This window comes from Sus scrofa, chromosome 14 (genome assembly GCF_054392235.1).
Source record: "Sus scrofa isolate SSC_HxYL_T2T_F1_AM1 chromosome 14, Sscrofa_HxYL_maternal_Yorkshire_Landrace_v2.0, whole genome shotgun sequence".
Taxonomy (NCBI): domain Eukaryota; kingdom Metazoa; phylum Chordata; class Mammalia; order Artiodactyla; family Suidae; genus Sus; species Sus scrofa.
The window spans coordinates 110731495-110753159 of NC_139396.1; the positions used below are offsets into that span (position 1 = coordinate 110731495).

Here is a 21665-nt window from a genome sequence, read left to right on the forward strand (position 1 = left end):
ACCCATATTCTTCCAGCAAGACCCAGGACATGTCTATACTACATTTCTAAGGACTATTTGCAAACTTTCCAACACGCTGTTCCCTTTACTTGGTAACTTTGGGCTCCCTGAGCCAAAAGAGTTACTTTTCTTGGAGGGCTCACAATGCAATAATTGAAAAATTGCTGGGGAAAGCTTCCGTTCAGTGTGTAAAACGCCACACATTTGTAATTTTTAAAAATCTTGCCGTGTCAAATTAGAGGCCATGCTATTGAAAACTTTGGAATGTGTCAGACCTGTAGCTTTTGGAAAACCATAGAGAAGCGTTTTATTTCTTTTGATAACCAGCTCATATCATGTTCAACTTTCCAGGATAGTATAGCTCCCATTTGTACAGTGAAACAGTTTGCAAAAATGGTTTGCCTGGAGGTGAGATGACCAGTCGCAGTCTTGGACTTGATGAATCTCTCGTAAATGAACCACACCAACTTTTACTGCTCCCTTCCCCCATCCCCACCCCCACTTCCCTCCTTCTCCATGTGCCCCTCACTTCCCCTCTGCCCCCCCTCCTCTTCTCCCCCAGAATGCCTCTGACCTGTACCGGCTGGGGGTAACCTCTGCTCATGGGTAGTTTTGTCTCTGCTGGGGCCGTACACAATCGAGGCCTGTGAAAAGGAGGGTGAGTCCGCAGGAGGCCGGGACAAGCTGGGCTATTCGGGATCTGTGTCCATTAAAGCCTCCTTGCTCTCCTTAACTCATTCCCGCTCCATTCAAGGCAGCCCGAGGGTCAGGCTTTAGCCGGCACTAAAACCTGTAGGGTACAGATTCTCTGACATTGTTGGGAAAGAATTAAGGCATCAGCCGGGGACGGCTAATATTTCTTGCCTCATTTTATTGCTGAACAGCGGGACTGTAAAGTCTTGAACACTGGAGCACTATGGCCCCCTTTCATGTAGCCGAGATGATGGGATAAAAATGTGTTTGGTGAAGCAATTCAGATTACCACCGGGTCACATCCTCGCTGGCTCCCAGCACTGCCTGCAAACAACGTCGCTAGGACAAGAAACAATCGCCGTGCGACTTCAGCTCATGCAGAACAGTGTTCCTAGCGTGGAAATGAGGCTAATTGTAGAGCTTGCCAGTGAGGATGTTTTGTTTTTAATCGCTTAGGCTGCGGCTCAAAATAAGAGTTGAGATGGCGGATGGTGGATTCAAGTCCTGAGAGCTGTGATTTCTTGCTGCTTCTTACTGAAAGCATCCCAGTCCCCAGAGCATCCAATGCTATTTTTTTTTTACCGGGGTCTCTGAGGTCTTGAACTTGCTGTCAGGGGTGGTGATGCTCTCTAGGATGTTGAGAGGTTGCTGGGGGGTCCACGGTCTTCCAGGCCTGTCTGCCACTCGCCCTGGAGTAACAGGGTTTTTAGACTCAGAAAACCCTGAAGAAGGAGTGAAGAGGCTCTGTAGTTGTGCCATTCTATGTCTGAGTAGAGGAGAAATCAAACTCTGGGCAGGCTGGGAAGCAAGCTCATTAGGTTTCATTAGGAACCTCACTCCAAGTAAACCCCAAAGGAAATACTCCTGAGTAGTGGTTTCATGGTATTGTCCAGTTACCTTGTGGTAGAGCCAGTTTTTGGATCTAAGTAGCTCTGTCACCCCGGGTTAACCACAGCACCTCTTTGGAACCCAAGCCTCTGGCTGTTTAAATGAGAAGGCTCACCTCCCGGCTGTTTCAGGTCCAACATGCTACGCCTGAGGTCTGTGGCCTCATGTCAACCCGTTCTTCAAAATAAGAACGTCTCCATGAACGTTTGGAGTCAACTGGGATGAGGTGCGTGTCCTTATTTTCACCCCTACCTAACCGTATGGCCCCAGGTGCATTACTTGACTTTGCTGGGCCTTGGTTTTTTCAACTCTAAAATGGGGTGGGGGAGAGACAAGTGTAAGATATTAGGAGGACCATTGGTAAAAGTTTTAACATGAGCTGATACTAAATAGCACTGATCTTTGTCAACTCCTCTTTTTGTTTATCCTGTGTTCAAAAGAGGGTGTAGCCTCTTTAAAGTGGATCCAGACTCTGGGAGGTTTGGTGAGAAGTTTAGCCTGGTCGTTCCTTGCTCCAACAGAGGAAATGTATTTCTTCATGCACAGTGCCAAGAGCTGGGAAGAAAAAGAAGAGGGAAGAGATCGTTTCCTTGTCTAGGAAGTCATAGACCTCTCCCAATGCACCTTTATCATCCGTATCTGTGGGTCCCCGTCCAGAGATAAGGGCGGGTGATTCACGTCTCTTTATCTAGATCTCCAGCTCTTGGCCCTTAGGACAAAAGAAATGAGAGCAAATCCCTCTTCCCTTTTGGGGCATGAGCTGTGAAAAAGCGAGCGGCTGGAGGGTTTGCTGGGGCGCTAGAGACAAGAATCCCAGGGCCTCCCCCAGGCCGCCAGGCCCCAGTGTAATAAATCTGTGAAATAACAAGCACAAAAGACTTTATAATCAATGACAGATTTTATTTTTGCTCTGGCAAAATCCATCCATGGAGTTAACATTTTATAGGGAAATAACTACCCACTTTGTGACTCCTCCTCAGCCCATATTCTCTTTCTGAAAGTTGGGGAAAACTCAGAGAATCAAAGTCAGCTCCTTGGAGAACCGTGGCAGGAGAAAGCATGACTTTCCCTGGGCGGGAACCCAACTCTCCCGTTACTTCCTAGGGTGGCTCGGGCCATTCATTTCTGTTTTGCTAAAATACCCGTGACATGTGAATAAACCAGGATTACAGAACATTGTCTCAGCCAGTAATCTGAGCCGGCATGGGCTCTGGTTTGATGAAATATGGTGCTCTCTGAGCAAACATGGGAATTGGTATTACTTCTCGTTAAAGCTGAACAGTGGGACTATTTAGAGCTGATGCATGAATGCTGCACTGTGGGGAGTGACAATTTGAAGGGAGCCGATTTGGGGGAGGGGGCAGTGGTATGTGTGAGTTGGCCAAAGCAAGTTAAGAGTCAGTGGGAGTGGGGGTGGAGGGGGAGGCCAAAGCGACACTTTAGAAATTAGGACCCCTTTGGGGCTGTGCTATCTCCTTACAACCCCCAAATAATCTTCCTCAAAACTTTGCGGGAGGGACAAAGCCTGACGTCCTTGAGCTGGCATTTAAGCCCTCATTATCTGGCTCGTCTATCTCTGTCTGCATTGGTAAAGCCTCTCTCCAATCTCTTTCTTTCTGTCAGTCTTCTAGTGCCCCAGAATTCAGAAGTGTCCATATGCTCTCAGTGCACAGCCCTCCTGCTGGGCTTCCCTACAGGCAGGCTGTGGTGCACCACCCAGTATCCCTTCCAGGACCCAGGCTCTCATTGACCCATTTGCCAGTATAGTCATTTGTTCATGGCTTATAGCTGAGTTCCCCCTACACTCTCCACAGATTGCCTCACCCAAAGCTGTCTCCCTCCCCAGGGCAACCCAAATGCAGTGTGGACACCCTGAAAGATGCCTTGCCACAAGGCAGGACTGTTCTGTAGGACGATCTGTCTCTAGGACTCCCTACATCTCTGCTGAAGACTTTGTTGCAGCCGCATTGCATTCAGCTTCTCACTCTGACCAGTCCTGGTTCCCATAATCTCTCACTCATAAACCTCTGTATGCATATTTCTATCTCAGAGTCGGTTTCCTGAGACCACTGACTTCAGACAGTCACTGCCAGGAGTGATGTGAGGAATGGGTTTAAAGCTGGGATCTGGAGGCTGAGTTGTGGACCACCCACTAGCAAAGAGGACTCTGTGGCTAGTATAGCTAGAGTCACCCTAGCTCTTGGCATATATGGTATGAGCTGTAGGGTTCAATATCACCAATATTAAAGGTTCAGGGGAAGTGGTCATTATAAAGGCAATGGAAGTGGCTGGCTCTTGTTGAATGAATCAGAGTCATGGGAGGTAGATAATGAAAGGTTGAGGGTGATTAATCACTAATTTAAGACAAAGTGTGCAAACCAGAGGGCCTTCTTGGCAGGACATAAAGAGACCTCCATCTCTTGCAATGGGTGCAGCTGAGGATCACGCCCAGAACTTAAATTCAAAGGTAGTTGAGCTTCAGAGATGGTTGAATTCTCAACCTCAGCAAGTCTTATGCCCAAATCAAGGCACTGGTTGGGAAGGAGTGGGTCCCTGAGTCTTGAGATGGGGGCATCTTGGTTGATGTACAAGAACCTTAAAACCCTATATCTGCTTACATGCACTGAGCATGGAAAGTGCCCCCTCTCTCTTGCTTGAAGATGATGCAGACGTAACCTGTGTCCTTCTTCTGATCTATCCAAATCTCCCTTCTCGGCTGCCAAATGAAAATTGAGGTCATGGCACCATATAACTCAGTTGAAGAAGTGCTGGGCCCACTAAGGGGGAAAGGTTCTGTAGATTAGAGTGTCTTAGTACAGACTCAGCATGCACCAGGAGGACACTGGAGATTACGATTGGGACCAGATCCTGAGGTAGGGTGGGTGGGATTGAGGAGGCCAGGATATATAGTTGGATAAGGGAGAGTTTATCAAACAAATGTACTGCCCCATAATGCAGGATTTATACCCAGGCAAGAGCCCCAGTAAATGGGGCTAATACGGGTTGGCTTTTGGACAGCTGAAAAAAGCAACAGCCTACACTAAGTAAAATATCAATGCCAAAATTGCATGGTGAAAAATAGAGGAAGAGATGAAAGTTTCAGAGGACATCCTGGAGATGAATTTGTATATAGGGCCAGAATACCATGAGCCTATATATTCCCAAAAAAGGGCTCAGAGGACTCTCCACTTACCAGAGTGACAAGAAATTCAGTGGTGGGTAGGGCATCAAATTCATGAGAAGCTCTGTGATGGTCATTCTCTGTGGGCTCAGGCTTGGGGTAGGGGATGTTACTGCTGAGCTGGGATCCCCAGCAGAGATGGGATAAAAGGAGCCCCCGCTGGTGGAATCCTTGACTGTTTAAGTTAAGGTGAACACAATTATCCAAAAAAGAGGCACAACCGGAGTGCAGTCAGGATGCCGAACTCACATTAGAGCTGTGGAGGTACTTAACAGAACACGGAGTCCCTAGGGGATGAATAGACAGGCAGCCGACAAGATTGCTGCTCCATTTGTACAATCAAAATGAGAACGTGGATGGATGAATGAGGCTGGGGGCAGCCACCCCAATAAAATTCACACTCTCTTGCCCAGTTTCTGGACCTGAGCCTGTTCTTAGGCCTGGACACATTGACTAGAAAGGCTAGGTCTTCTCTTCCCAGAAAGAAGGAGCCCGCAACAGCACAGCAAGGGTAATTGGTGATGATTCCCCATCCTTCCTCAAAGGGACCTATGACCATTTACTCAAAGTACAGCTATACCTGAGGAAAGGGGAACATCCAGATGCTTCAAGGATACATGGATACAAGGTCCAAATTGACATTGATCCTGGGTGCCCAAAGCATCATTAACCACCTGTTAGAGTCAAGATTTATGGAGTTCCCGTCGTGGCGCAGTGGTTAACGAATCCGACTAGGAACCATGAGGTTGCGGGTTCGGTCCCTGCGCTTGCTCAGTGGGTTAACGATCCAGCGTTGCCGTGAGCTGTGGTGTAGGTTGCAGATGCGACTCGGATCCCACGTTGCTGTGGCTGTGGCATAGGCCGGAGACTACAGCTCCGATTAGACCCCTATCCTGGGAACCTCCATATGCCGCGGGAGCAGCCCAAGAAATAGCAAAAAAAAAAAAAAAAAGATTTATGGGGGCTAGGTAATAAATGGATTCAGGTCCAGGTCCAGCTCATTGAGCCCATGGTCTCAACCAGGAGCCATTTCTCCAAACCTCGAATGTATAGCTGGAGTAAACATCATTGGTAGCTGCCAGAACTTTTGCAAGTCAAAGCTTGCAGGGTAAGAGTTACCGTGGTAAGGGAGTCCAAGTGGAAAGCTCTGAAACCACTCCCTCCTACCTGCCCAAGCCAGGTTAAGGAAAAAAAAAAAAAATCAAAATCAGTATTTTGTCCCAGCGAATGGCAGAAATGAGGATATCCTTACAAACATCAAGTCTGGCCCCTAAGAAACCAGACTGATGCATGTTATATGGGAACACTGAAAGAATTTTGCATATATAATCAAGGCTCCAAATCAGCTGATTTTGAGATAATCAAAAGGGAGATGGTCCTGGGTGGGCCCAACTTAATCAGATGAAAGACTTTAAAGAGAGGTCTGGGCCCTTCATGTGACTTCTGCTGGCCTCCAAGAAGTGAGCCGCCTGCTGAGAGGGCCCCAGGGAACCGTAGGGACCTCAAGGAGTGGCAGCATCCCAGCTGAAAGCCAGCAGGAAAGTGGGGACCTCAGTCCTTCAACCACGAGGTGCTGGGAAGAGGAACTCAAGCTCCAGAAAGGCCTGCATAGCAGCCTGTGAGGTGCTGACTTGAAGACCCAGCTAAGCCACACTGGACTCCAGCCCCATGGAAGCCGTGAACTAATACATGTGTGTTATTTGCAGCTGCCGAATGTGCGGTAATTTGTCATGAAGTAAGAGCAAACCAACACAGCAGCTTTGGCAGAGAGCAGCGGAATGAGCGATGAAGCTGAGTGACTCTCCATTGACTAGATTTCTCGCTGGAAAATATCACTGCCTCTTCTCTCTTTTCTGACTGCAGCTGCTGGTTGATCCCCTTGTTTTTGGCTGTCCTTGGCTCATGCTACTGTCCTTGGATCATCATAGGGCTTGGTGACCAACCGTGTCCATTAACCCTTCCTGTTTGCAGCACCGAAATTCCTGCAGGTAGTTCTTAGATCTGGCACTGCACTAAATGCTACGGGAACATCAGTTCTGCTTTCCTCCTCTCCCTCCGTGGCTCTTTCACAGGGAATGATGTCCCCACACATCTCCATTTTTATCTTCCAGATTTCCCCAGGCTGTTCTGTGGAGAAGAGCTCCTTGGCCTGCTGGTTCTGACCCCAGGGAAGATTGTAGGCTCTGGGCATCCTCCTCTGTGTGCTGGACTCACCCTTCGCTCCCCTGCCACCCCCCGCTGCTCTGGCTCATCCTAGGAGGATCCAGACCCTGCTGTGGCCATGAACTGCTACCCATCCAACCCCAGCCCTGGATCCCCCTCTGTTCATGCAGATATTCACTCAGGCCTGCCTGACCTGGAACAAAGGTGCCGATGAAAACTGCCAGTCCCCAGAGTACCCTCTGCTCTCACCTCCCTGCTCCTGCCCTGTCAGGGCATCTTGCCATCGCCTGCCTTTCCCAGCTCTGTCTGCTCCATCCCTTCCTCCTCTGGATGCCATATTACTTCTCAAGGGCACCCTCTATTCATGACAACACCCATGAGGCCCTTTCCCACCATTTAGCTAATTTCAGGAAAGAGAAATAGTTTGGTGGTCTGGCCATGGGGAGTACTGGGTGAAACCATATGGGGAGGGCTGGACTGAGAAGGCAACTGGACTGCCAGGCTACATGTTGGCATCTTCTGTGGACCCGGGAGGTCTGGGGAGGGTTGCAGGAGGGGCTGGAAGGGGAGGGGCTCAGGAGATTGGCTGGAGAGAAGCTGGGCCTGGGGCTGTCCCCACCCCAGAGTTAAGGAGGGACTACCCTTGCCTCTACCTGCCACAGGCCTTTGGCAGCAGACTTCCTGTCCTCCTATGTCTGTGGTGCCTGCTGAGGGATGCAGATGCTTTGTGTGACACCAGGATGCCAGGTCCCCAGCCTCTGCCACTTCTCCTACTACTAAGGCTGAGTCGACCAACAGAGTTAAAGCCAAGTCCTTGCAAAGCAAACTAGACTACGATCCATTCTTCTTGGGCCGATTTGCCAGTGGTGCCCTTGTCCCAGATTCACATTAATCAGGTTAATATTTTATGAAGGATAGTTTCACCCTGATTTTCTTTTTGGTGAGCATTTGTTTTTACCCAATCCAGAATTCTAGTATGCATTGAATTTGCCTACTTCAGGTAAGACTCATCAGATGTGGTTCTTCTCAATATCTGTTGCATTGTGTGACTTGTTTACTTTTGCCTGCTTTTTTTTTTTTTTGGTCTTTTACCTGAGGCATATGGAAGTTCTCAGGCAAGGGGTCAAATCAGAGCAGCAGCTGCTGGCCACAGCCCCAGCCCTAGCAACACAAGATCTGAGCCACATCCACTGTCTACGCCACAGCTCACGGCAATGTGGGATCCTTAACCCACTGAGCGGGGCAAGGGATGGAACCCGAAACGTCATAGATACTAGTTAGATTCTTAACCCTCTGAGCAACAAAGGGAACTCCTACTTTTGCCCACTTGTGTATAAGATGAAGACTGGTGTTTGTCCCTGCTTGCGGTGGTGCCCTCTGTGACCAGGAACTCTGGATCCATTGCCACACATTAGTCCCCCAAACCCAAGTCAGTGTCAGATTGCAAAGCAGAGTCAATTTAGATTTGCTGAAAAAAGATATTTGCTTATTTATTCTAAATATACTTAAACCTCATTTAAAAAAAACATGGAAAGTATAAAAAGCAGAGGTTAAAAAGAATTCTCTATTTTTGTACCACCCAAACTCACTGTCAATAATAGATTACTCAATTCTCGTCCATTCTTACTCTATGAATGTCTTTTGTTTTCAAACAGTTGACATCATTCTGTTGTGAGCCACACGGGAAGTCCTAGTTGACACCATTCTGAATTCACATGCTTAGATTTTCTTTTTTGTCACTAAACTTTGGAGCATAAACATTTCTTTATATCACAAAAGAACTTTACAAAAGCATATTTTAATAGATTGCCTATTTCATTGGCTAACTTTACCATGGTTCAGTTAACCAATATTGTCTTATTGATTATTCCAATTTTTCCTATGATAAACAATACCAAAAGGTACTTGCTGTGTAATAAATACTTTTCCATATTTAAAATGATTGTGACTTTTGCAAATAATTTGCAAGATAATATCAAAAATGGATTTCCAGAAATGAAATTATTTGATTGAAGAGTATGAGTATTTACAGAGCTTCTGTGCATATTTCTAACTGCTATGGGGTAAAATTCTTACGGAGTTTAATTTTTTTAATGTCTTGAGTTTTACATTTTTTTATAAAATCAAGTCTGTTTCTTCCAATACTATTTATACCTCTGCGCTTTATTACATCCCCTTCCACAAATTCAATATTCAGTTATAATTTCTTCCTGTGATGTTTATTTTATTTCATTTTTATTATTATAAATGTTGTCATGCCTGCCTATTTGGTCTAGGTGGGATTTCTTTGGCCAACTGTGTGAGGTGAGGTGGCTAGGCTCTGATTGCTGGCTTCTAACTTGCCTGGGCATCAAAGTTAGGAATACACTCACCTCCCCAGCCACATTCCCTCCTCTGAACCCAATGGTCAATTTGTGCATCCTTCCAGCTGAAGCAGAGGGGCTTCCTTTCTGGGTTGTAAGGATGTGTAAGATTCTCTGATGTTTAATGGAGCCCTCAGGCAGGGCTGTGCTGTGGAAGGGGTGACCCCACACTCCACATCCTCCCTGAGTGGCACTCTCTGTATCCTTGCACCCCAGATTCATTCTGGGGCTCCCAGAGATCCCTGGGCAGCCTGGCTGCCCCACCCCCTGCCACCATCCCAGGCAGCCACTTGGCCAGCATGGGTCTGGTCCCAGGTGCAGATGACAAGAGATTGGAAGAGGTGCCAGGATATTCCTCAGGGGCAGCTCAGGGAGGTACTGGCCTTGCTTTTGCCTTCATCCCAGTCCAGGTTGCAGCATCCCAGTCCTGTTCCTGAACTCTCACTGCATCCAGTGGGATTTGGAGATTTTTCCCTTTCCAACATCCACTTGACAGTGTTTCCTGAGGGTCTCTGATGAGCCCTGGGACAGGTGGTTCTCAGAATGCAGAAAGAGCATTCCATTTCCAAGAAGTGGGAGCAGGGTGGGGTGGGTCATAAGATGAGGATGGAGAGGTGGGTGTGGAGCATGGGGTGATGGAAGAACTCTCCCTGGGAAACCCTAACTGAGCCTGGGTGGAGAGGTCTAGGAGGGCTTCCTGGAGGAGGTGGTGACTGGGCCAAGAAGGAAACAGCACAGGGCAAGAAGGAAAGGTGTTCCAGGTCAAGGGAGTGTCCAGAGTCAGAGAGAGAGAACATACCTGGTCTTTCCAGGAACTGCAAGTAAGGTGGAAGGCAAGAATACCTCTGCTTGCAGATCCTTCCCTTAGCCAGCAGGACCACTGAGTTAACCATTAGGAGAGAAGGAAGAGGCATATGGCATTTGCTAAAGCAGAGAAGTAAATTTGCAGAGCAGCTCAGAGAAACACAAAGACCATGCATGGGCAGTGGCATGGGGCTGGGGGTCTTCCCTGTAGGCAAGGAGTGAACCTTGAGAGAAGGAGTCAGGTCCAAGCTCGCCATTTGTCCCCTTCCTGAAACCCCTCACCCTTCTGGGGTGATTCTGGAAACAATACTCTCTACTCTCACTGAGAAGGCGGTCTGGCTTCCTGTAGACCCTAAGGTGCTTCTATACAGTCTGGTCCATGGCGGGGAGTAGGCAGGAAAGTGGCCATCCCCAGCAGACAGCAAGGGGTGGAGGATTAGCCTCTGCCTGCCTGGCTGCATGACCTTGGATGACCTTCCCCTTCCCAAGCACAGTGTCTGAATCTGCTATAATATTCACCTTGCTTGGTGGAGCCCAAGGCTTAAACATCATTCTTTCAATCACTTTGCTGATGCCAGGTCCCTCCCTTCCCCCAGAGTCAGGGGCCAGCCAGGTGGTTTTCTTCAAACTGGCCATCACAGCTTTGCTGTGGCTACACCCTGTGCCTAGGTGCCAGGCGTCTGGGGACCCTGTGTAACCTGGTGCCGCTGTGTCCGGACCCTTGCCGTCTGTCTTGGCTGGTCTTGGAGGCTCTCTGGAGCCAGCAGAGGCACCAGAGGGCTGGCAGGCGGCTTTTATGTGCCTAGTTAGGGTTTTATGGTGTGGCCCTGCAGGTCTGTGTCTGCCTCAGCGTGCGGGTGGCTGGGGGGCGTCTGTGCTCCTGGCTGAGCCTGCCCCAAAAGCAGAGGCTGGGGGCCACCCCAGCAGGCCCACCCCAGGGACCACACCTCAAGACCCAGCCACAGAACAGGGGGTCTGGGCCCTCCTGGCTAGAGATTTCCTTTCCTGAAATGCCTGTTTCCATTAGTTCACAAAAGGGCTGGGCTGAGCCGGGAGGGGCGGGCAGGGGCGGGGGGCGGCTGGGGGACGACGTGGGGTCTGAAGGCAGAGACAGGCCCCTGGGAGCCTGGGGTTGGCGGGAGCTCCAGGGCCGCAAGCGTTTCAGAGCAGGAAAGTGTGACCGACCTTTCAGCCAGGTCCCTCCAGTCTCTGCCAGAGCCTGTTATAGGCCCTGAGAACACAGACCCGCCGTAGCAGTGAGCCTGTGAGCCTGTGTTCTCCTGGAGGTAAGAGAAGAGCTGGAAGCAGGGCCAACTGGGGACCTGTGACAATGGCAGGGGGGCTCAGGGGCCTGACTGGGGAGAAGAGACTGGAAGAGATCTGATGAAATTTGCAATCATATTAAATACATCAGAAGAGCTGTTTCTGGGGGCTCGGGACTGGGGATTGAGGATGGCGGGGAAAACAAACCAGCCCAGAAGAGGGGCTTGCAGGGACCAAAGGTGGACTCTGAATTGAAGAATTTCATTAACTTAAATTTGTCTTTCTAAAGTCAAAACACAATATCGAATTAAAATCCAACCAAAATTGATTGGAAACTGGGTTCAAGGTACATGTGAGTGTGAGGGCTGGGGGGTGGGGCAGTCACTTGAGGGTTTTCTAAGTAGTCTGGTCACATGGGGACCTGGCCTTTCCTTGGGGGACCCAAATGTCTGTTCATCTTCTCCTGGGCAGATCAGGAGTGCCCTGCCTCCTACCTGGGAAGGGGCAGGTGTGGCTGTGAGGGTGGAGGAAGTGGAGGGGGAAGGGACTGAGAAAAGGAGGCTTCCTTTCTTGAAAGTCACTGTATCCGCCTTCCCAGTGAGGAAGTAACTTAACAGAGACTGCTATCCCTGAACAGTAACTGCTATCCCTGAATTCAAAGCTGTTTCTTCTCCGATTCCCCAGAAGGAACATTGTGTGTTTTCTTGGGGCACCTGGCTATGCTGCCTGGAGAAAGGATGGGAGAATATAACCTCCTTGTTCACAGTGTCCACAAAACCTCTGTTTTCAGTCCCACTCCTGGCCTCCCTTTCCTAGATCCTGGCACCTCCAACTCTAGATTCTTTAGAGTGCTTCATTGGGATGAATTAGCTGACTTCTTAAAACCTTCCTTACTGCAAGCTGAACTTTCACCTTTCTAACTTCCCCAAGTTCTGCTGACATCTCTAATCTGTTGCCATTTTTCTTTTCAGTCTTTCTTCTACGAGTTTATGGCTTTACTGTTACTGGAATTTTAAGTGGACACGATGCCACTTCTACCCACCATATTTGATTGAAATTGACATCCTGCTATTCCCCTGGGCCCCGATTTTCTCCCTAATGTGGGGATAATGGTACCAGATCAAGTGAGCTCCTGGCATCAGCAAGGTGTGGGGAGGCAGGGTGGGATTTGAAAGTAAACATTCTGCATTTGCATCCCAGCCCCAGCACACAGTAAGTGAGTTTGACGAGACTCTCACCCTTTCTGAACCTCGGTTTCTCCAGTAGTAAAAAAGATGTTAATCCCACCCCTTCCCAACCTTGCAGGGGAATGGGAGGTGCTCATTGTATGTTAATTTCCTTCCCTAAGGGCCGTGTAACCCAGGATTTTCAGCACCACCATGGAGAAATGTGTTAGGCGTCTCAGTCATGTCTGTGATCCGACTGAGTGTCCATGGCAGAGTCTGGTGAGGTTTCATCCAGGTGGGCTCTCTGCCAGCTCTTCCTCTACCCTGCGCAGGTGCAGAGGTAGATTCCACATCCACCATTTGAACTCTGGAGCCACTGGCAAATTTCAAGCAGAAGGTAGACTTGTCTCCATGTTGAAACTCATGGGTCTGAGCACCATGGAGAGCAAGAGGAAGGAACAAGGACCTCCTTTCTTCTATGTGTCATGGAGGTGTTAGAGGGTGGGAGTGGTGGGAGCGGTGATGTTGTATGTGGTCTGCTGTCTGGCAATTGATGACAGAGCTTGCAGGTAGAAAGTAGGAGTAATTTGAGCTCGGGAGATTCCAGGTATTCTAGAAACATTCCACCATCCAAAAGAAGTGGTACATGAGGTTCCGAATATCCATGTTCCCTGGGTCATTTTACTGATTGACCTTATTCATGGGAGCAGTGGTCCTCAGGTCACCAGGATGCCAGTGGTGAGTGTCATAGACTCTGGCCTGGTTCTACAAGGAATCCAGCCACCTGCCCTTGCTCCAAGCCTCAGTTTCTCCACCTGTAAGAGGAGCAAGTGCACAGCATGAAGACTCCTCATGTGCACAGCTCAAAAGACCTCATTCCCAGGGGCCCTATCATCCACCAAAGTCTTGAGCTGTCCCATTTGGAAACACTTGAGTCTTCATATTGGTCAATAGGAGATTTTGTAGCTAATCATATTGCTGTTTGTTCTTAATCCCTTAAGAGACAGATGTTCTTGTTGGGACCACGATACTGTTTTTCCCCAAGTCTGTGGGGTCCGGAAGCACACCCAGCTGAAGGACAATAACATCCTCTTTTGGTGGGGGTAACAGGAAAATAAGAGTGGTGGTTAAGAAACACAAAGACGTGTGCCAAGTCTTGCCATGCATGAGTCATTTCATCACTCCTCTGGTACAATGAGGGTCAGGGTCTCTTGGCCTGGCAAATGGGACACATGTGGCAATTGTGTCTCTCTGTCCTGGGGCCAGACCCATGGGAAGAGTGAGGAAATCTTTCATTCTCTGACCACCAGCGTGAGAAGAGGAGACAGAGTTGAGTGTCAGGGGACCAAGAAGGCATGGTCAGTCCACACTCTGTGTCTGTCCATCTATGATCTGTGTCAGGGGACACCAGGAAGTAGACATTTCCTCTCCTGCAGTTTCATGGGGACTTAGCATCCCTCCGCCCCCTGCTGGAAAATGGTCAGGTTTCTCTAGGGCTTGTGGGGACCTGCGGGGAAGGGAAAGGTGAAGCTCTGACCAATGGCCATGTCAGAGAACCAGCACCTTCATCTTCAGGCAACTTTCTATGGCATAAGCCTTCACAGTCCATGAGTCTCAACACAGAAGCCTCCTGTATCCTTATTCTCCATTACTACCCATGGGGCCACTTGTGAAAGGGCTGTTAATGGTCTTGAAACCTGAGCTTACCTTGTAAAACATCAGAAATAATTATCAGACATATCCACTCATCAGAGGCAGTTTGGAAAATACCAAAAAGAAAAGAAAATATAATTCTCATTCCTATCACGTAGTACTAACTACCGTTTTGATAACTTTCCATTCTTGACTTTTTCTGTATGTGTTTTTGTCCTTTTACACAGCTGTGGTTGTACAACTGTGTATATTCCTATTGCGATTTTGTGTTTTTTATTGAAAGACATAACATATTCTCATGTGATTACAAATTTTTCCTGAATAGTCCAAGCAGTGGCTAAGGATACACAGTAGGTTAGGCAACCTATCACCTCTTATTGGTTAATTAGTCCATTTTAAGCTTTGGCTGTTATAAATAATAGTGACCATCTTCTTTGGGTATTTAGTTATTTATTTATTTGGCTGAGGTATATGGAAGTTCCTGGGCCAGGGATTGAATACAAGCTGCAGCTGCAACCTACGCTGCAACTGCAGCAATGCCAGATCCTTTAACCCACTGTGCCAGGCTGGGGATCAAACCCGCACCTTTGTAGCAACCCGAGGTGTTGCGGTCGGATTCTCAAACCACTACACTACAGCAGGAACTCCTGGGTAGTTTATTTTTGAAATCTAGGATCAGTTCTTTACAGTCAGTTCCCAGAGTGGAACTGTTACTTCACAAGATGTGAAAACACCTTTAGGTTCTTGATCTCCTGTGAGAAAGGCCATCCTTAGGATTCCAACTTCCACATGCCCAGAGGGAGCAGCAGAGTCCTCTGCTCACAAAACCCTTGTTCACTTGTCCTAGACCAGCCGATCAGCCCGAATCTGACCACCAGGTACTCTGTGAGCCCCTGTCCTTGCCTTTCCCTCCAGCCCTCTCCCCTCTTGGCCAGAGCTTTGGGCAGCAGTGATCGTCAGAGGCCTGGAAGAGCATTCCAGGCTGCGGTGGTTGGCTGGCCCTGGGCAGTTATTTCCCCTGAAAGCTGTCACTCCCATACCTCCTGTTCCGCCCGTGAAAGCTGGTGATGGCAACACACATGAGCAGGCTTCACCCCCCTCATGGCCCACAGAAACACAGTGACTAACCAGAGCGCCTTCCTGTCTCCTCGGAGTTCAGGCTGGGGGTCCCAGGTTCAAAGAATTGTGTCTGACTCATTCTTTCCCATTCCCCAAAGGCAACTACAATTTAAAAACACTGAAAGCACCTCCCACCCTGCCCAAACAGAGCCCATCCCTGGGGCTGGCTCAGTCCAGGGTCCAGGCAGGACTGGCGAAAACAAGAGCCAGGCCAGGGCAGGCACGTGTCGGGCTCCTCCCAAGCCCTGACCCCCTTGGGGCCTCAGAGACTCTTCTTCCAACCTGCCCTGCCCCCCTCCATCCACACTAGCTATTTCATTTTCTGGTCTTGGCTTTGGTTTTCCTTTGAATGTGTGCACTAGAGAGAAGGCTGGTCGGGCATCCCTTTCAGCGTGATGGTGGGGCCAGGGGCCTGAGGTTACCAGAGCCTGGAGAAGGTGCAAGAAAAGTGAACTTTACCAACAGATGATGCATTTTTCAGGAGAAAAGTTTCCAAACCAAATTTCCAACTTCACAAGCATGCATGTGTACCTGAGGAGCAGGTAGCCAGCAGCAGATCCTGGAAGCTTCATGGGAAGACCCCACCTGCTGTCAGTTGTGTCTGCCTTTCTTAGCCCAGAGTTGGAGGTTTTCACTCAACAAAGGCTGCTGGAGCACAGGCGACAACTACTGGGATGTCTCTGGGGACACGGAGCCCGCAACATAACAATGCAGCTTGTTGTATTGGGGGACCACTGTGTTCCTTTCATTTATTTTACATCTTTTTAGGAAGAAGGGAGGACATTGACAATTAATGACAATGCACTCTTCCCATGGGAGCCAATCATTTCTCTCCTGGAGAGTCCACCCACTGGCCTCTTTCCCACCAAAAGAGGCCAGCAGAGTGAGGCTAGAACTTTCTTCATGTGCAATGAATCCAACTCTTAGAGACGTCACAGGTCTCCCCTTTTCAGATTAAACACTCCCATTCCACCAATGGTTTCCATGTGACATGGTTGCTACCTGTTTATCTTCCTTAGGACAAACCCCACTTTTCTATTTCTCCTCTTAGAATGTAGTGTGAAGAAATAAACAATTTTTCAAATGAACTCCCATACGTGGAGCTGTTGGTACCAATGTTCTGAAAACCCTGTGCCTCCAGGCTCCAGCTGTTGATCTGAGCAGCACACCATGGTCTTAGATCCAATAAACAGCCCCCCTACACACACACACACACACACACACACACACACACACACACACACACCCATACCTTTCATTTGAACGTCTGGGCAACCAAACCAAGATAAGAGCCTTCTCTCCAGGACAGGATATTCAGTTCTCTCAACTGAATTTCATCTCAGTTATTATATTTGAAGACCGGCTCTAAGAGGCTGGTCCCCTCCAATTGGTTGCTGCAAGTGTCCTAATGTGTGGTTCCCAGAGCTGCTGCGAGGCAGAGGCTGCAAGTGCTGAGAGCACCTAAGTTTTGTGTTGGGACAGGGAGGACAGGCATAGAGCATGCTCTCTATGGCTGTGACTTCATCACACACACAGCACCAATACTGATGCATTACAATTCTCCACTTATCAAGGATACATTCCACAATTTAGAGCTCGCTTTAGGGAAATGTGAGAAGATAAATTCAAATAAAGACCCTCCCCTGCCCTAAACTCTAAACTTTTCCTATAGAATAACATTGAGGACTTTTTGTGTGTGGTTGAACATCCCCTCCTTCACTGTGCTTGCTCAGGACTGCATCTTTGCAAAGCCACCAGCCCTGCATCTGGTGATGATTAAGAGAGCGTTGACAGCACGGTTTTCTCTTCCTATTAACTAGGGGGTTGGAGACAAACATTTATTGAGTTTCTACTAGGTGGCAAACTCCTGCTCGGTATTGTAGGTACCTGATCCCACCTAATCCTCACCACAATACTGTGAAATACTTTCTTATCTCCACTTCACATACGGGAAATCCCAGGGTCATAGAGGTTAAATCACTTGCCCTTGTTGGCAAAGCTAGTAATGACAGAGTTTGGGTTGGAGTGCAAAGCTGTTGACTCAAAACCCCATGCTTTGTCTACTGCTTCAGACTCTAGATCAGCACCGTCCAATAGAAATAGACTCTGAGCCACAAACATGAGCCAAATATGTAATTTTATATGTTCTCATAGCCACATTAAAAAAGGAAAAACCAGGTGACATTAATTCCAGTAATAGCTTTTTAACTCACTGATTCCAAACTATTAGTATTCCAGCGTGGAATCATTTCATTTATGTTTATTGAGGAACTATATGATATGCCCGCCATTTTACATTATTTTCGCTTGTGAGTTGAATTGCATGTCTTTCAAAAATTTGTTATTTTGAAGTCTTAGCCCCTAGTACCTCAGAATGTGATCTTATGTGGGTATGGAGCCATTACAGATGTAATCAGGTAACATGAGGTCATTAGGTGGGTGCCTAATTTCATGTACCGGTGTCCTTATAAAAAGGGGGATGTTTGGAGGTAGATACACAGGGTGAATATCACGTGAAAATGAAGGCAGGATTTGGGGTTATTCTTCTCTAAGCCCACAGATGTCAAAGATGGGCTGCCAGCCACCAGAAGGAGGAGAGGTATGGAATAGACTCTCCCTCACAGCCCCCAGATGGAACCCAGCCTGCTGACACCTTGACCTGGAGCTTCTGGCCTCCCAAGGTAAGCCTAAGACCTCTGACCAGACTTCTGTAATTCCAGCCTCTTCATTTTGTGATCCCCCATTAATGACAGCCCTAGAAAACTAACACAGATCAGTATGTCTGTTCTATGAAGAAGCTAGTATGGTGCACATTTAAAGGAAGAAAAAAACAAGGTTCAGGAGTTCCTGTCGTGGCGCAGTGATTAATGAATCCGACGAGGAACCATGAGGTTGCGGGTTCGGTCCCTGCCCTTGCTCAGTGGGTTAACGATCCGGCGTTGCCGTGAGCTGTGGTGTAGGTTGCAGACGCGGCTTGGATCCTGTGTTGCTGTGGCTCTGGCGTAGACCGGGGGCTACAGCTCTGATTCGACCCCTAGCCTGGGAACCTCCATATGCCGTGGGAGTGGCCCAAAGAAATAGCAAAAAGACAAAAAAAAAAAAAAAAAAAAAAAAAAGGTTCAGAGAAGCAAAATACCCAAAGTTACTCAAAGTATAGTTTGAACTCCAAACCATCTCATGCCCAAGCCCATTACCTCCCAATGACTCTCAGTGGATATTTCCCCTTGGGCTTTGTGTGAGGGTTCCACTTAGGGAAGAGACATCTTTCGTTCACTCATGAAAACACTCATTTCTCTTAAGTACATTCTTCTCCAGGTTCTTTTGAAAGGCAAGCTGACCCACTGGGTATAGACACTGTGGACTGTGCTTTGCAGGAACCCAGCTCCTGGACAAGCCAGCTCCTCTGGTCCCCCAGAGCCTGCTCAGCTGACTCCCAGCAGTGGACAATGTTTATCTAGCTCAGACCTCCCCCAGATGGAGCTATGCTCCTGCCTCAAGACCTGCCCTGGACAGAAGTCCCCTTCTGACAACAGAAACGTCGTCCTCCACACAGATGAATGAACGCCCCATCCGTGGTTCATGAGTTTCACTAAGTCCCATTATAGGCCTGCCTGTCTTTTCACCTTCTTTACGAAATGGAATGGAAAGTAAGCCCGAATCTCTAAAGAATTTTTATTGGCCTTGCCTGTCATTTATTTTGGCTCCATAAATCAAAGAGACTTCAGGCTGTAAAACACAGGCAGCCCCTTAGTAATATTCCATCAGGATGTGCTGTGGGCGCAGTATATTGTACTTACTGGGTCAAACAAACATCTTTTCATCTGTCTGTGATTCCGTTTATTGCGTGGGGGCTTTCCCTCTAGTTAACTTCACTTCTCTGATGGAACATTAAGGGACCCGGGCAATTCTTAAGCAAGGCAGCAATTGTTCTTTTCAGTATTTCCCTTGTTAGCTTGACCTAGACTCCAAAGGAATTTTTCTGAGGCCGTAGAAGAAAACCAGGCACTTCTTCAGCCTCTTGCACCTACCCTGCAGAAAGGCACAGGGCACAGCAGAAGTCCCACCCCTCACCCAGCCTAGTCCACAGCAGATTGGCAATGACACATGACAGTAGTGAAACCCTCATGGTGACTTATCCCTAAAGGGATATTCCTGTTAACCCCATTTCTTTCTACTTTTAGTTTGCTGAGAAATTGCAAAAGGGAAACATGTTTATTGTACAGTATTACTTGTTACAGAGGTTGCGGCAAGTGTAAGGTGTGTAAGGTTTTTTATGTGATCTTAGCTGCCTTTTTTGTGATTTTCAAAAAATGTCTTAAAAAGAGAAATTCAATCATAACACAGGATGTGTTTCAATTGCTTTTTTTTTTTCACTAAACAATACATCAAGGAGTCTTCTAGATCAGTAGAGATAAACTGAACTCTTTTTAATTCCTCCTGTCTTTTCCATATTTTGTTAAACCATTCCCTTGTTAGTGATATTTGGATTGTCTACAATGTTTGAATCTTAGAAACAATCCAGCTATTAACATCTGTGTTTTGTGTATGTATTTCTATAGGACAAATTCTTTGAAATAATGTTTTTGAGTAGAAGAAATTTCCATTTCAAGTATTGGAAGATACCATTTACTTTCCAATCAAGCCATTTTTCTTTATTTTCCCCAATGCATTGTAAGAGAGCCCATTTTTCTACCCTGTTGCACCTTGGATGTTACTTATCATTTATATTTTTTGCTAACCTGAAATGCAAAAATTGTATTTTGTTGTTTCAATCTGCAGTTATTTGATTACAAAGGAGCTTGAGCACTTTATCATATGTTTATCAGCCTTTCTGTTTCCTCTATCATGTATCACTATTTCTATTGGATTATTTCAAGTTTTAGTGGTTCAATTCATCAGTCTTTTACATTCAGAATAATATTTCTGATCTAACGCTTTGCATATAAAAGCCTGTTCTTTCTCAAGATTAGAAAATCCCTGGTGCCAGTCAATGTTCTTGGTTGCAAGCAACAGGAGCCAACTTTATTTAACTGAGGCAGAGAAGAGATTTGTTAGAAGGATATTGGATCTCTTTGTGAAATGATGTCTTTCTTCCTTTTTGGAAACTAGTTTTGGAAATAAAGGTCAGACTAGGGAGAGGCTGGAGAATCAGTGAGAAATGATATCCTGGGGACAGTCTGATGACACTGGTGCCCTTGCCCCTGGATGCTTGTGGCCAAGAGGCTATTCTCTTGATTCAGCTACCAGCATCTTTCTTGGGCCCTGGTACTGGTTGCTGCCATCCCATCCTCACTACTCACCACCATCCCCATCACCACCATCTGTCTCACTGCCACCAGTACCTCCCACCACCATCTGTATTACCACCATCACTAGAGTAGATTCTGAACCATCCTCTGATCCTTTGCAGTACCAGTTCCAGGCTCAAAGTCCTAAAGTGACAAGCTTTAGCTTTCAGGAGTCAGGCGGAATAATCTGACATTTGGGTTCATTTGAGGATGCTTGGTATCTTTAGAATATGAAGACTTCCCATCTAGGAAGATGGTATGTGCTAAAATTCCACAATTTTCCAACACTTTTTGTTAACTAAATGCCATTTCACTCTCAGTGTTTTTGATTTTTCTTTTTATCTTTCTTGTTTTAAAATGTTATATGGTATTTTATCCCTCATCTTAATAGGATGTATGGGTCATATCCATCTATAATTCCTTCTCCATTTCCTTCTTTCTTTCATGCCTTCTTTCTCTTTTTCTTTCTTTCTTTCTTTCTTTCTTTCTTTCTTTCTTTCTTTCTTTCTTTCTTTCTTTCTTTCTTTCTTCCTTTCTTCCTTTCTTTCCTTCCTTCCTTCCTTTTTTTGGTTTGTTTTTAGCTTTTTAGAGCCACAGCCACAGCATACGGAAGTTCCTGGGCTAGGGGTCAAATCAGAGCTACAGCCACAGGCCTCCACCTCAGCCACAGCGACGTGGGATTTGAGCCTTATCTGTGATCTACACCAAGGCTCACAGCAACGCCAGATCCTTAACCCACTGAGGGAGGCCGAGGATGGAACCCGCATCCTCTGGATCCTAGTTGGTTTTCGTTAACCACTGAGCCACAAAGGGAACTCTCTCCATGTCTTTCTGGAAGATCTCCTTAATTTTCTTTTAATTCACTTATTGATGATTATTTTGAGGACATGGAATCATATTTAGAATGTCTAAGAAGGCATTTTTTCCCTAGCATATTCTTTTATGAATGTACAATCTTCCCGAATTTTTGAGAGTGCTAATCAGAGTTTAAAGTTGCTTTTGCTTATGGAATTATCCACGTGTCCAAAGAAGTCTGTCCTGTTGCCTGTCATTTCAGTCTCTGTGTCACACATGTTGACTTGTT

The 21665-nt window shown here is 47.2% G+C and overlaps 1 long non-coding RNA gene across 2 annotated transcripts in view; it reads left to right on the forward strand.

The window, feature by feature from the left end:
- The window catches only part of LOC146396934 (uncharacterized), a 54440-nt gene that overhangs the window by 1787 nt on the left and 30988 nt on the right, over positions 1-21665 (forward strand). The window contains exons 2-5 of one of the 2 annotated variants that reach the window (XR_014827493.1): positions 6874-7129; positions 7588-7925; positions 17847-17974; positions 18609-20241. This is a non-coding gene — a long non-coding RNA (uncharacterized LOC146396934). Of the gene's footprint in view, positions 1-6873; positions 7130-7587; positions 7926-17846; positions 17975-18608; positions 20242-21665 lie in introns of those variants that run through there. The other variant, XR_014827494.1, reaches the window with a different exon arrangement.